The sequence below is a fragment of the Neoarius graeffei genome, chromosome 3 (genome assembly GCF_027579695.1).
Source record: "Neoarius graeffei isolate fNeoGra1 chromosome 3, fNeoGra1.pri, whole genome shotgun sequence".
Classification (NCBI taxonomy): Eukaryota; Metazoa; Chordata; class Actinopteri; order Siluriformes; family Ariidae; genus Neoarius; species Neoarius graeffei.
The window spans coordinates 24414279-24428210 of NC_083571.1; the positions used below are offsets into that span (position 1 = coordinate 24414279).

The 13932-nt window shown below is 42.2% G+C and overlaps 1 long non-coding RNA gene and 1 pseudogene across 1 annotated transcript; one reads left to right on the top strand and one right to left on the bottom strand.

The window, feature by feature from the left end:
* The first annotated feature begins 3186 nt into the window (after positions 1-3186).
* On the top strand, positions 3187-5215 carry LOC132882743 (uncharacterized). Its single transcript, XR_009654223.1, has 2 exons — positions 3187-4008; positions 4190-5215. It is a non-coding gene; the product is annotated as an uncharacterized LOC132882743 (long non-coding RNA).
* Positions 5216-6431: 1216 nt separating this feature from the next.
* LOC132882510 (kelch-like protein 10) lies at positions 6432-8168 on the bottom strand (annotated as a pseudogene).
* Positions 8169-13932: the final 5764 nt, after the last annotated feature.

The following is a 13932-nucleotide window of genomic DNA, read 5'->3' on the forward strand; positions in this document are numbered from 1 at the left end:
TCTTTAAAAATCTTTTATTGATATACTCGGTGTATTTTTAAATGACGTGCTGTTTTAGAAGACCAAATACCATATTTTCAATCTTGAAAATATTACCTCACGGAAAAAAGGACAAGAAAAATTTCTTATTTTGTGGGCAAGTGGTTAATGGATCCAGTTACGATAGAATCTGCCAACAGAAAATGTCATCATATCAACATACATTCTCCTTTGTTAAATAATCAACATATTGCAACCTGCTTATCTGTTTATTAGCCCTAGATTATGTAGCTGACATGCCATACAAGTCCCTGTGTAAACTGTTACTACACCAACTAGAAACATATTGTATCAGAGCCATCATTGTATCATCTGAATGATCTTTATTTTTGTAACCAATAAAATGAAATGAGTTTCAGCAGATTGTCGTGATCCTCTTTATGGAAGACACTGATGTTAATTTGAGGTGTTGGAGCCTTCTTCGTCATCTTCCAGAACAAGCTCCTGTAACGCTCTCACATATGTTGTGTAGCGCTTCTTCTCCTGCCCCATATAATCAAAAGTACTATCCCAAAGATGCGAAAGAAGTGAAAAGTCAGACATGCGTTCTGATAGTGTCTGTACCTGGTCCTTGTAGTAGTCAAGCTGCTTCTGTAGAGACAGATTGCTGGGAAATGATGGTAGGACCTGACAGTGATGTGTTTCCTTAGGGTGTGAAACAGAAGTGAGAGCACGAGCAGAGTAACAGGCGGCGAGGCGGTTAATGATCGCAATCCATGATTCCTGCTCAACTTCACTCTCGGCCTGAAAATAGAAGAGTCTGCAGTCTGCAGTCTTGAGGCCCAACACATAGGGCCTCTTTTTGTAATCTACAGAGTATGCCAAGATATGATGCAGTCTAACGGCATACTTGCTGTTGGTCTCGGATAAGTCAGATGTGTCTTTTTGTAAATGCAGTACCATGCCTTTTAGAACTGCAATAAATGGCTTCCATGCTGTCTGGCCCTTTCTGGTTTTTCTCCCATTCCCATCCATAACTCTTTTGCAAATGAGATTTCCTGTTCATCGTTTTCCAAAAGACCGGGCAATGAGAGAGAATTGGGAGCGCTTGGTCTAAACAGGCTGTGCACTGAGACTGCGCAAAGCTCGCGCAGCCTGCTGGCAGTTCCGCAGGTGACGTCATGAATCTGGCTCCAGACTCCCTTGAGATTTTTCCAGATGCGTTTTGTTATTTTATTTTTTTCTGCTGTAGACAGATGGCCTTGTGCAAAATTACCCTTCTGGATGAGTGTGTAAAGGGACATTCTGTCATATAAAAAACCCCGAAATTGGTCCAGGATATGCACTTTAAGATCAGCATTCAGTATGATCGCAGCCGCATACAGGACGTACACTGCAGGCTGGAATTTGAGCGGTTGTGCAGTACATGTAAGGTACTGATGAGCGAAGTTAATTAAAAGTAGATGCTGAATCTCAGGTTCATCTTGTGAACAAAATACCTTGAGGAATGATCGAAGAGCCTTGTCCAGACGCATTGATGGAAACATAATGCTTTCACCATTTCCTCGCCTCATTCCAGATCCTTACTCAGCCGCCGGATGGTCTCCGGACATCTGAACTCCTCTTTGTAATAGACCTGGTAGCCAAGGTTTCGCCCTTCAAAATCTCTTAGTCTTTTCCTCCTGAAGAGATTAATTTCCTGCTCTGTTGCTCCAGTCGGAACTTGTTCCTGTTTTCCATAGTCATCCCATAACTTTGTCATCCAGCTGTTAATGGCTGATGGAACAATAAAACAGAGCCTCGGCATTGGATTTCATCATGAGAAATCAGCTGCAATAGCAAACTCGTGCTGTGTGCAGCTGTATTTAGGTTTGCGTTCCCTTTGTTACGCCACTTGGTGATGTCATAAAGGGGGCTGCCTGGTCCGCGAGACCATAGACATATAAACATAGACGCCGCCTTCTGCGTAGAATCATACGTCATACTCGCCGCCATATTGGATGTGGCAAAGTGGAGATTCTTCAACCGTCTCAGGTATAGCGTCTAGACAGTAGCCGAGAATAAAGATGCCTCATTCATGTGCTGCATTTCACTGTACCAACAGGTTTACCGTCCAAACGAGATCACATGGGATTACCTTTCACAGGTGAGACTGGAAAAACACTTTTCATTGTATTTGGTCATTATAATGTAATTTTACGAACAGATTTTTCTGACGTTGTGGCTAATATGAAGTCTCGCGCATAATAGCCGCCCGGTGAAACCTGTCTCCAAACAACGAAGTATTTCCTTCGTAACTACGCTGATTGTTGTTAGTTGCTTAGCTAACTTTTCACATACTATGTAGGTTTCCCAAAAATAAAGACATGAAAAAGCAGTGGGAGACAGCTGTGCGACAGGAAGGGTTTTCTGCTACTCCGTCATCCATGCTCTGCAGTGAACACTTCAGAACAGAGGATTTTGACAGAACAGGTCAGACAGTCAGGATCAGAGAGGGAGCTGTTCCTTCAGTCTTCAGTTTCCCAGCTCATCTCCACCGGGTAGGTGTATAGTTATAAGCAGTGAGAATTAGATAATACAGTGCCACACTATGATGAACGTTTTTGAACGTATGATGAATGTTTTTAACCTTTCTGAATGTGAAGGAATCAGTGATGTATTTTGTTTTGGTATGACGTTAGAACCTGGCCGAACTCAGTTTGGCGGTCATTCAGCTCACTTTATTCAACGAGAGTAGGTCTGTGTGGTGACTCAATAAATAAAACAGTAAATTTTTATTTTCATTCACTATTTCCAGTTTTTCCACTATTTCCATCATTTATCATATTCAGTCTTGTAGGTTGGTTATTGTGGCCTCAGGTTTTGGTAGCTTGCTACGGTATGCTGACTGATTATCTGTCGCTAGTTTGCAGTGTACAGGGTATTTCGCACACTTTTTATAACCATCACATTAAAAGTTATATATGTTGTTTTGATGCCTATTTGTTTCCCAAATATATACGTGTGTGTTAATGGGTGAATAAAAGGCATCGAGTTAAATATTATTGTAGAAAGGGGCTTTATGAAGTTCAGTCCATTTACTTGCATTGATTTACGGGGAAGATTTGCCACATCCAATATGGCGGACACTCTGACGTATCCCAGCAACGGGGCCCGTAGGTTGTCCGCGGTGATCTCGCGATACAGAGGGTCACGTGGTATCGATGACTCAGTGTGTGGGATGTTGCTATGAGCTACGAGCTGAAAATATTTACAAACAATCGGTTTCAGTGCGTTGAGCTTCATTTTTCTGTTTTCAGAGAGGGATTAATTTTATCATTTCGTCACTGCCTTCAGAAAGAAAACATCAAATCAATTCTCGGTTTAATCTCTAATTGTGATCATACACTCTGAAATAAAGGGTAGTTTGGACGTTAGTGACAGCAACACCGGAAATCACTTTGCGCATGCGTGTTAGGGTTAGGTTGGGTATTAACACAAAAAATAACGAAGAAACGTATTTTATGGTTACTTTTGTCGATTTGAAGCCTTTTAATATGATTTTATTGTTTCCTCACGCACTCTCCTTGAACGATAACCTCGCGAGATTTCGTCAACAAATGGACTTTTCCTTGTTGCTGATATGGTACCACGTGAGAGTAGCCGACATGTTTTATGTCTTTATTATATTTAACCTGGAAAGAATAAATAGGGCAGCTTTAAAACATATTTTAAAGTACTTTGCTGTTTTTTAAATATATTTATTGCTGCATTTACTCATTTTATAATTACAGGCATTTATTTAATGTGTGTATGTATGTCTAAACTTGTTTTTCAATAATATTGGTGATTTCTACATAGACCATTACCCGTAAGACACTTCAAATCAAACATCTGTCTGAAGGGACGTGGAGCTCAGAGACTGTGGTCTCCTCAAAGTCATACTGCCCCCTGCTGTTCAGCTAAATGTAGTGTAAATGCCAAATATGGCACTCTGCCTTTCATGACTGAATCCCAAATGGCTCCATGGGAGCAGGAAGATGGTGTAATGTGAGTAATGTTGGTAGGGATTGGTTTGAGATTCAGCTTTTCTGTTGTATTAAAGGCTCAATAAATGAAACACTAAATCACGAAATTATGGCAGTGATGTGTGTGTAGTGTGAATTTACTGTACTATAATTGGTGCTGTGTTCATTTTTTTGATGCATGGTTCTCATCTCATTATCTCTAGCTGCTTTATCCTTCTACGGGGTCACAGGCAAGCTGGAGCCTATCCCAGCTGACTACAGGCGAAAGGTGGGGTACACCCTGGACAAGTCGCCAGGTCATCACAGGGCTGACACATTAGTCTGGCTAACGCGACTTCAAAGCTCTGCGAGCATTTGGTCTGGCAAAGATATTAAGCCCAACCATTTCCCAAAGCGCGTGGTTGACCCGCCTCCCTGAAATGCCTCAGTTTGCTACTGGTCGAAGCCAGAAAAGGCTGTGACGAAGCTTAAACCAATCACATCACTCTTTCCTCTGACGTATGTGACGCGACGGAAACTGCTTGAGTAACAGGAAGAAGATAAATACCTCCAGGGCTGCTCTTTGCTCTGTTTTCAATGAGAACTTCCTGTTGAATGCTTTCAATACAGCATCTACCGCTGTGTCAAAGGCTTGCCGCTGCTCCATGTTCGTAATGTTTCTAGTGAATGAAGCGCTTCCGGCATAGATTCTGTAAACAATCTATGGCTTCCGGTCACAGTTCTACTACGTCACTGCCTTGAACACGCCTCTACCCAGGGCCGTTGGAGATGCTCAAAGTTGATTGGCTCCCGATTTTTTGGGAGCTTGGAAGAGCTGGAGATAGCTTGCCTTGCCAGACTAAGCTCGCAACAGGCCCTCATGTTGCATCACACTTAGGATGGGCGGGCCCAGGCTACTGACACATAGACACAGACAACCATTCACACTCACATTCACACCTACGGTCAATTTAGAGTCACCAGTTAACCTAACCTGCATGTCTTTGGACTGTGGGGGAAACCGGAGCACCCAGAGGAAACCCACGCAGACACGGGGAGAACATGCAAACTCTGCACAGAAAGGCCCTCGCCGGCCACAGGGCTCGAACCCGGACCTTCTTGCTGTGAGGCGGCAGCGCTAACCACTACACCACCGTGCCACCATGCATGGTTCTATGTTTATCATTTTTGCTTTCCTCAGTAACAACAATTACAGTGTATAAATTTACAAATAAATCATTCACATTTCATTTTTGTCTGAACTTTTTTATTGTACGTTATTTTTTTGAGTACTGCTTTCTAAAGTCAGTAAGGTTTTTATTAAAATATCAGAACATTTGGTGTCTAAGTTTTAAAGCACTGAAGAAAGGGTTTTATTCGTTGGTGATAATATTGAAGTGGTTGACTGACTGCATGTTTTGAGACACATGAACAAGGCTTTGGTTGTTTTAGTGGCTTTTGCACAAGTGAGTTGGTGTTATGAGAAACACCTTAACTGTTTTGATAACTGGATTAAGAGTGGTGAGAATGATGTTTCTGATGTGTGAATTGCATCAAAGTGATCGAGAGAAAGTAAGACGTTTATACACTGCCTCCTACTGACATTGTTTCCTCACAGTGTTTTATACCATTCAGTGATGAAGTATAACTCTGTGAAAAGTAATCACACAGCACTGGGTTAACTGGTTAAACTCTCAGGAAAAGGCTCCATTGAGAGTTCAGTAGGAAGGTAAGTGTTCTTCAGTGAAGAGGTTTTACTTGGACTGCTTTCAACTTATTTTCTGAGAACCTTTAGCGGTTCTCCTGAGGGACAAACCAAATAATCCCCAGAGCATCCCAAGCTCAACAGCTATGCTGTTATTAACCTTCTCCACATCTGAACGCCATATTCAATATGTTGTTTACCATATTTATAACGTTAACAGACACTGTAGTTCAGGGGTCACGTCCCCACATGGGATCGCTTGACTTACAAATGGGATTGCAAGAGAAGCTCCTCTTTTGTTTCATTCATTTATTTTATAAATTAATATTAGAAATATTGATTATCACATCTGCCAATATTTTAAATGTTACTAGAAGCCACATTTCATTTAATAGACTATGTGTCATTTTAATCATTCTCACTATCCTGCCACGATACACTAGTGGAGTTCAGCTATAAAAATAGACAAACGTCCCAGTCCATGTGATTGATGTTAAACACAGGCTACATATTTTACTGTGCTCTTAAAATGTTCAAAATATTAATTACAAATGTAGGATGGTGAAGACTTTAGGGTCATTTGCCCAAAAAGTTTAGGAATGTCTGCTGTAGTCCATTTCTACACACACACTCGCCGCACACACTGAACACATCCTGTTCGCTGTGTTGCTGTTCAAATCAAATATTGAAGTGTTTAATTGGATTATCATTGAGAAGACACCAAAAAGATGCTGATGAAGGGAGAGATTTATTTATAAGTTTCAGATACCGTCAGGAGATGTGAGGTTGCCGCTCATGTTCCATGAGCTCTGAAGGACTTCGTTTCGGGGTGCGGCGTACTCAGCCATGTTGGGTAAACCAGACAAGACGCAACAGCTCAGAGCACAGTGTAAAATCCCCATGTCTTTGACTGCGCACCATACAGCAGTTTCCTGATCCTAACACTCCACTTTACTGGTGGTGGTGAAGCCGTTATATCCACCACCTCAATATTGAAAAACACTGCGTGTGTTGATCATGGGTGAAATGCGTCTCCATGAATCAGTCCGAGGATTGCACACCTCAGTAACACCATCAAATCCACCAATAGCATAAACCTGTCCATCATACAAGATTACACCCACTCCACTCCTTCTGCTGCTCATGTGGGATGAGAGTCCACTGGCCCGTCTCAGGACTGTAATACTCCATCATGAACAAACACTCGTTCCCGTCAAACCCTCCACATGTATACACTTTCCCATTCAGTATTGTAGCAATTGCATTACTTCTTGTTTTGTGCATCAGTGCAATCATACTCCACTGATTATTCTCAGGTTCATATCACTCAACTGTGTTGCCATCAAATCCTCCCATTGCAGAGATATGACCGTCTAGTGTGCACACACACACACACACACACACACAACACTGACGAGAGTGCATGAGGATCACCTAAGCCCAGGTTCTTGTGATGGGCTCAAACCTTCTCACACTGTTTAAGTAAATGTCACCACTGAATCCTCTGATGCAGTACACAAAGTCATTCAGATAAGCCATCCCGTGATAGGCTCTTGGGCTCTCATCGGGGCACATCACACTGACCCAGAGATCCGCTTGCATATCATACGTTACTATGGCATAGTTGGGACTGTCATGGCTCCAGCCACCGATGGCTAGAAGAACAGCATTGGGCAGGCGAGGCTGCATGAAGTCAGAACTGAGAGATTCATTCAGGTTGAGCCCATAGATGTTCTTCAGAACTCTGGTGATGATCGGCTTACATGCTGCATTATCTGTTACAAAAGTGTTGCTCCTCACATGTTCCATAAAGTAATTGTGCGTCAGTAGCTCCATACGCACCTTGGGCAGTAACACGCCCATGTGAGCGTTCCGATTCTGCGGTGCATGTCTGACCCACTGTAAGATGGTCTCAAACACCACGTTCTCCTGTTTCACGTTCAGCTCATCATTCTCAATTATCTCACCAAGCTGCTCAACCGTCAGGTCCAGGAGCTCCTCAAAGACATGCACCATCTCCTCAAAGTTGTGTAAGATAAACTGGAAGGCCTACTGCTTCAACATCTCACAGATGTCAAAGTGAGGAAGACAGCAGATGCCAATGCAGTTCTCCAAACACAGCTAAGCCTTCAGGAATGTGCAGCGCTCATTCACCAGGCTGCTCACTGCCAGGTAATCAGCAGTGATCAGCAGCTCATGCACATTTTCCTCTGTGATGTTAACACAATATCTATACACATACTCCATGATCAGCTCCATCATCTCAGAGGAAATGTCAGGGATACTGTACTTATCTGGAGGGTAGCAGCTGTTGGTGAACAAAGTCGTGAAGTATGAGCTGCAGCAACACAGGATGATCTTGTGCGCGTGGAACTCAGCACCATCAGCTTTGATGAGTACATCACAGAGCTTCTTCTCGAACCACAGTTCATCGATGACATTGTAGCCCGTTGTCCTCGCTTCTTCTCCATTTATTTCTCTTCTTCCTGCTTACTCATATTCAGTTCAGTGTGTTTGTGCTGATGGTACAAATGAGTTTTTAAATCCAAACTGTTTTTAAACACAAACAGTTCTAATTCCTTAAATATGTATGAATACAATATGGAGTGTATGTGAGAGAAACTCTGTAATTCAGGATAAATCTCTGTAAAGGGGTTTTGTAAAAACAGCTTTTAAAGCCTGTGTCCAAAATGCGTACATGTTCACTGTAAAGAACATTTTACTTCCCTGAAAAATGCCAGCTCCAGGGTGAAATGTCCAAATGCAATTAATTATATGTTAAAATTATGAAATATTGTTGAGGAAATAGTTATTTATTTATTTGATTGATTGATTGATTGATGTTTCTTTATTCAGGTAAATATCAACTTTCCATAATACATTATCATCTGTATATGATCACATACAGCGCCACAGTGGTGTAGTGGTTAGCACTGTCGCCTCACAGCAAGAAGGTCCGGGTTCGAGCCCCGTGGCCGTCGAGGGTCTTTCTGTGCGGAGTTTGCATGTTCTCCCCGTGTCCGCGTGGGTTTCCTCCGGGTGCTCTGGTTTCCCCCACAGTCCAAAGACATGCAGGTTAGGTTAACTGGTGACTCTAAATTGACCGTAGGTGTGAATGTGAGTGTGAATGGTTGTCTGTGTCTATGTGTCAGCCCTGTGATGACCTGGCGACTTGTCCAGGGTGTACCCCGCCTTTCGCCCGTAGTCAGCTGGGATAGGCTCCAGCTTGCCTGCGACCCTGTAGAACAGGATAAAGTGGCTAGAGATAATGAGATGAGATATAATCACATACACTTAAAATCCCTGATTTCCAAACAAATTTGTTATATAAAAGTAATATTTTATTTAACAAACCATTACAATTTACTCCAACCATTACAGAAGTTTGTAAATAATTATTGTTGGTTATTAAAACCTCTTTGTGCAGAAGCGCCCCCTAGTGGGCTCACTGCCAATCCCCGTATGGGGAGCTCATGTCTTTTCATGCAACGACAAAACTAAATTAGAGGTATTGTGCCAAGGGCACAGTGGTATCCCATTTCCACATCTGCAGCCTTGGTACAAAGGTCAAGGTCACAGAACTGAGGGAAATGAGGCCACTTGTCTGGAATCTGATGACAAAGGGGAAAGGATATAATACTTCCATGGTCAATAATATTAACTAAGTTCCTATCTTTCACCAATTTCTTGATACAGGCCATTTAAAATATGCAGATCATTGATCTGACCTGTCAAGGTCACTCCAGGGCAAAACCAATGCTCCCAAATGAAAGCCCATATATGACTTCCTGTTCATGGTTAATAGTAACTATGGCCTTACCTTGTGCCGTTTTTGAGATATAGGCCATTGAAAATAGGTGACCTAATATTGACCTAGGTCAAAGGTCAATACTATAAATAGTCATTAAAACATGTTTTTCTATGGCAAAGGAGCAAGACTAACTCAAAGACCATGAAAAATGGCGGCACAGTGGTGTAAATGGTTAGCACAGTTGCCTCACAGCAAGAAGGTTCTGGGTTTGAGCCCAGTGGCCGGCGGGGGCTGTTCTGTGTGAAGTTTGCATGTTCTCCCCGTGTCTGCGTGGGTGTGCTCTGGTGTCCCCCACAGTTCAAAGACATGCAGTTAGGTTAATATGGGACAGCCTTGGGCTGAGGTGCCCTTGAGCGAGGCACCGAACTCCTCCCCGGGCGCTGTTAGCATGGCTGCCACTGCTCTGGATATGTGTGTGCTCATTACTCACACGTGTGTGCAGTGTGTGTTCAGATGGGTTAAATGCAGAGAAGAATTTCACAAGTGTGTGATGAATAAAGTTGTTGTTGTTCTTCTTCTAAATAGACAAAACTCTGACTTTTTGCTAGAGTCACCTAATTTTTTTTCCTCTCTCTCTCTACACCCTGTTTGCACTGTTATTGGAGATGCTTTAATCTCATTGTACATGTGTATAGTGACAATAAAGGCATTCTATTCTATTCTAATTGAGAAGTTCAAGGTCATGTAACTCAGTCAAAATAGGTCAAGTCGCTTAACTGATGCAAAATATTTTGAAGCCCTGCAAATAGGGTCTCCGTACCCAATTTGGTGAAAATTCATGAAAAAAATGGAGTAGCGATTTAACATATAAGTGACCTTTGACCTAATTCTGGCAAAGGGTCAAGGTCAGAGGTCAAATGAGTGAAAAAAAGTTTTAAGGTATAAGGGCCATGGAAGATGGCATGAAAGAATTTTGTCTAGCTTGTCCTGGTACTGTGCCAGGTGGTCCCATTCATAGCCATTCCTGAAAAATTTATGACGTCATAAAATGACGTCATGACATCAGTTGTCATCATGCATGATATGGAGAGTACAGATAGTCACTACCTATATGCACACCAAGTTTCATGCAGAAATCTTAAAAACTGAGCAAGAAATGACCCTTGTCTAACTACTACTACAACATGTACACTAAACCTAAGCAATTTCAAGATCCCATTTTCAGAGAGATCACGTGATGCATCTATGGAGTTGCACGCTCACTGAGGGAGCTCCTGACACAAAGCCACCTTTTTTCAAAGTTTAACCTCATTTATATCGATTGTGTTGATTTATTTTTGCCGGTTTACTTTTCTAAATGTCTACGGTGCGTAAACAGCTGACTTTAATGCCCTCATCCTCAAAGCAAAAGAAGGAAAAAGTTAACGGAAAGTTCTGATACTGGAGCTACAGCTAATGTTAAAATGGCGGACACTCTGGCAAGACTTGAGTGCGTACTGAAGTCTGAAATGGCAACGATGAGAAGCGAACTATCCTCTCATATGGCTACTGCGTGTTTGAAAATTGAATCGATATCAGGGGAACAGAGAGAACAAAAGAAAATCCTGAATGGCCATGCCCGTCGTTTGGACACTGTCGAACAACAGCTAGTTGAACTACAAGACCGTAGCAGACGTAATAACCTCCATCTGCTTGGGCTCCCCAAAGGTATGGAGAAGGATGATGCAGTAGGCTTTCTCAAAAGATCTCTACCTATTTGGCTACCAATGCTGGTGGACAGAGAGATTGAAACAGAAAGAGCTCATCGCATTTACGTCAATGCCGCTAACAAGAGACCCCAAGTCGTCATTTTCAAGCTTCTCCGTTTCAACGACCGAGATGTCATACTACGTGAAGTTAGGAAACATGGGCCGATTCGTCTGGACGACGGAGTGATCCTCAGCTTTTTTCCTGACTACTCTCCCACTACTGCCAAGAAACGAAGCTCGTTTACTGCAGTGAAGAAGGAGCTGAGGGATAAGGGAGTTCAGACCTTTCTTCAGTATCCAGCAACTTTGAAAGTGACTTTTAATGGTGAGACTTCCTTTTTGCAAACACCGGAGGAGGCATGTCAGGTCCTCGACTCCTTATCTGAAACTATTGATACAGGTAACATTAGTCCACTAGACTAATGTTTGGATTGTTTCATGCTAGGACCTATGTTGGTATTGTTTTCATGCTAGCCAAGCCATGTTGCCATCATCGTCCTTTAACTGGCCGTAACAGCAGGTCTTGGCGTCATTTTTTCCTCTCCTTTGAGTTAAACCTACAAACAGTGTTTTCTGAGCTTTATGATACCTTATACCATGTTTTCGAGGAAAGTGCTAATTCTATCGGCAATTATGCTTGACCCCCTTTTTTTTTATATATAATGGGAGAATTTTATCACTTTTTTTAATCACTATCTATAGGCTAGCCTTATGGATGTCTCAAGAACTCAGATCTGTTTTAGTTTTAGGCTACATTGCTGTTTATATAACATGGCTAACCTATGGTTTTTTTTTTCTTTTTTCTCCTACCTCACACTAAAGCATAGAGGTGATGGTCTTTGTATTAGATAATTGGGCTTGTGTCAGATCCCAGATTATGTGCACACCAGTGCTGATGTCACGGATTACTAAGAGCAGGGCTCTCAAGTCTCACGCATTGAGCGTGACAGTCACGCATTGAGCGTGACAGTCACGCTTTTCGGTCTTTTGTCACGCACTCCCGCCACACATTGTATTTCTCATGTTGAAAAAAAATTATAATATAAATTTCTCTGGCGCGCCGCTATCGCTATGGAAATGGCAGGAAACAAGCACGTCTCCCATGAGTCGAGCCTGCCACTTACCAGCCAATCAAATAAAGGAAAAGGGCGGGGCTACACAATAGTCAATCAGAAGCACTATTGTATCTGGGTCGATAACAGCTCCACTTGTTCACAGGCAATAACAGACGCTGGTCAGTAATAATAACAGTGACACTAACGTGTGTTTAAAGTGCTGATGACACGAACATGACTCTATGCAATTTCTTAAATAAACTATACAACATGGCAAACATGTTAGATTTCTGTTATAATTACGTGAAAAGAAGCTGTTGTTACGCGAATATCCAACTTTTAATTGCACAGCGCAAGAAAACTGGGTCCGTGGCTCGCGGCCATGCTGTGACGTCAGCGGAAGAACACGCTGCGGTTCACTGGCTGTTCTACTCAATGGAAATGGCGCATGAAAACGCTGGTCTACTTGGCAGCTGGCATCACAGTTCTGAACAAAAGAACAACCAAATACTGGTACTTTAAGCAGTGATCATGATGGCATGATTTTATCTGATTTTAAATAAATGAGATTGATAATAATGTGAATGTTCACAACTAGTACATACAAACTCTGCAGCTTCTCATTCAGCAGCTGCGTCATACTCCGCAAAAACATCAGCAAGAACCTACAATATAAATGGAAATGCAATACACTAAGCTCAAATGACTTTTGGAAAGTATAATTTCTAAATTTTTTCTACATATTCTTGAAGTCGGTCATCGGGGTACTTTCTACCGTTCCCTAACAACGCATGGCAAAGGGTAAAGTGTAGTGTTGCTACGAGTACTTGCTAAAGCCTCCGGTGGAAGATCCTCGATGTGCTGATAAGACATACAGTTCTATATAACACACAAGTGTCACGATAATCACAAAACAGATGCAAATTGTTAAAATACCTAATTTTTAAGCAATCACTGTGTTGATCTCTTCCGAATAGAATCTATGATAGCCTACCCTCTTTACCCTTTGCCTCTCATTGCTAGGCGGCAGTTACATGAAAGCCGCAAGCTTTCACAAGCAAATACATGACTGATATCACGCCGACTTTATGATTACATTTATGATTATCATGAATGTGTACTCTATGATGTGTACTCTATGAGCGCTCTGGAGCGAGTCACTTCCAAGATGGCCACGCAGACTGCAGTGTTACTATTTTTAGCATCATGTCGGAGCACTCTATAGCTCTACGTACCTTTATCTTGTCGTTTCTCAACACATGTTCTGACAGGAGGACTGTCTTTGGAGGAGTCGCCTTGTCCCAGGCGACTGCTGGATCCGGCGTAGCTACTAGTAGACCCCCTCCGGAATACTGTAGGCACTGCTGATGGTAGCAACACACGTTTGTGCTGAACTGCACACCCAAGAGATTCTTTTAAGCTGGGAAGGGTGTCAAAACAATCCAAATCAAAGTGTTCAGAGCACAGGAGAGATGTTGGTGAGGGCTCCCACTTGTCACGAGTGCGCCTGACTTGCTTCACCCACTTCGCATGCAGCTCGGGATCTCTGGGAAACTTGAATAAACTTACTCCATCCTTGTGGGTTTTGGAGCAAAAGCCGGCAACACAACGCGAAGGCATAATAACTATATATATATATATATATATATATATATATATATATATATATATATGTATATTAGTGCTGTCAAAAATGTCGCGTTATTAA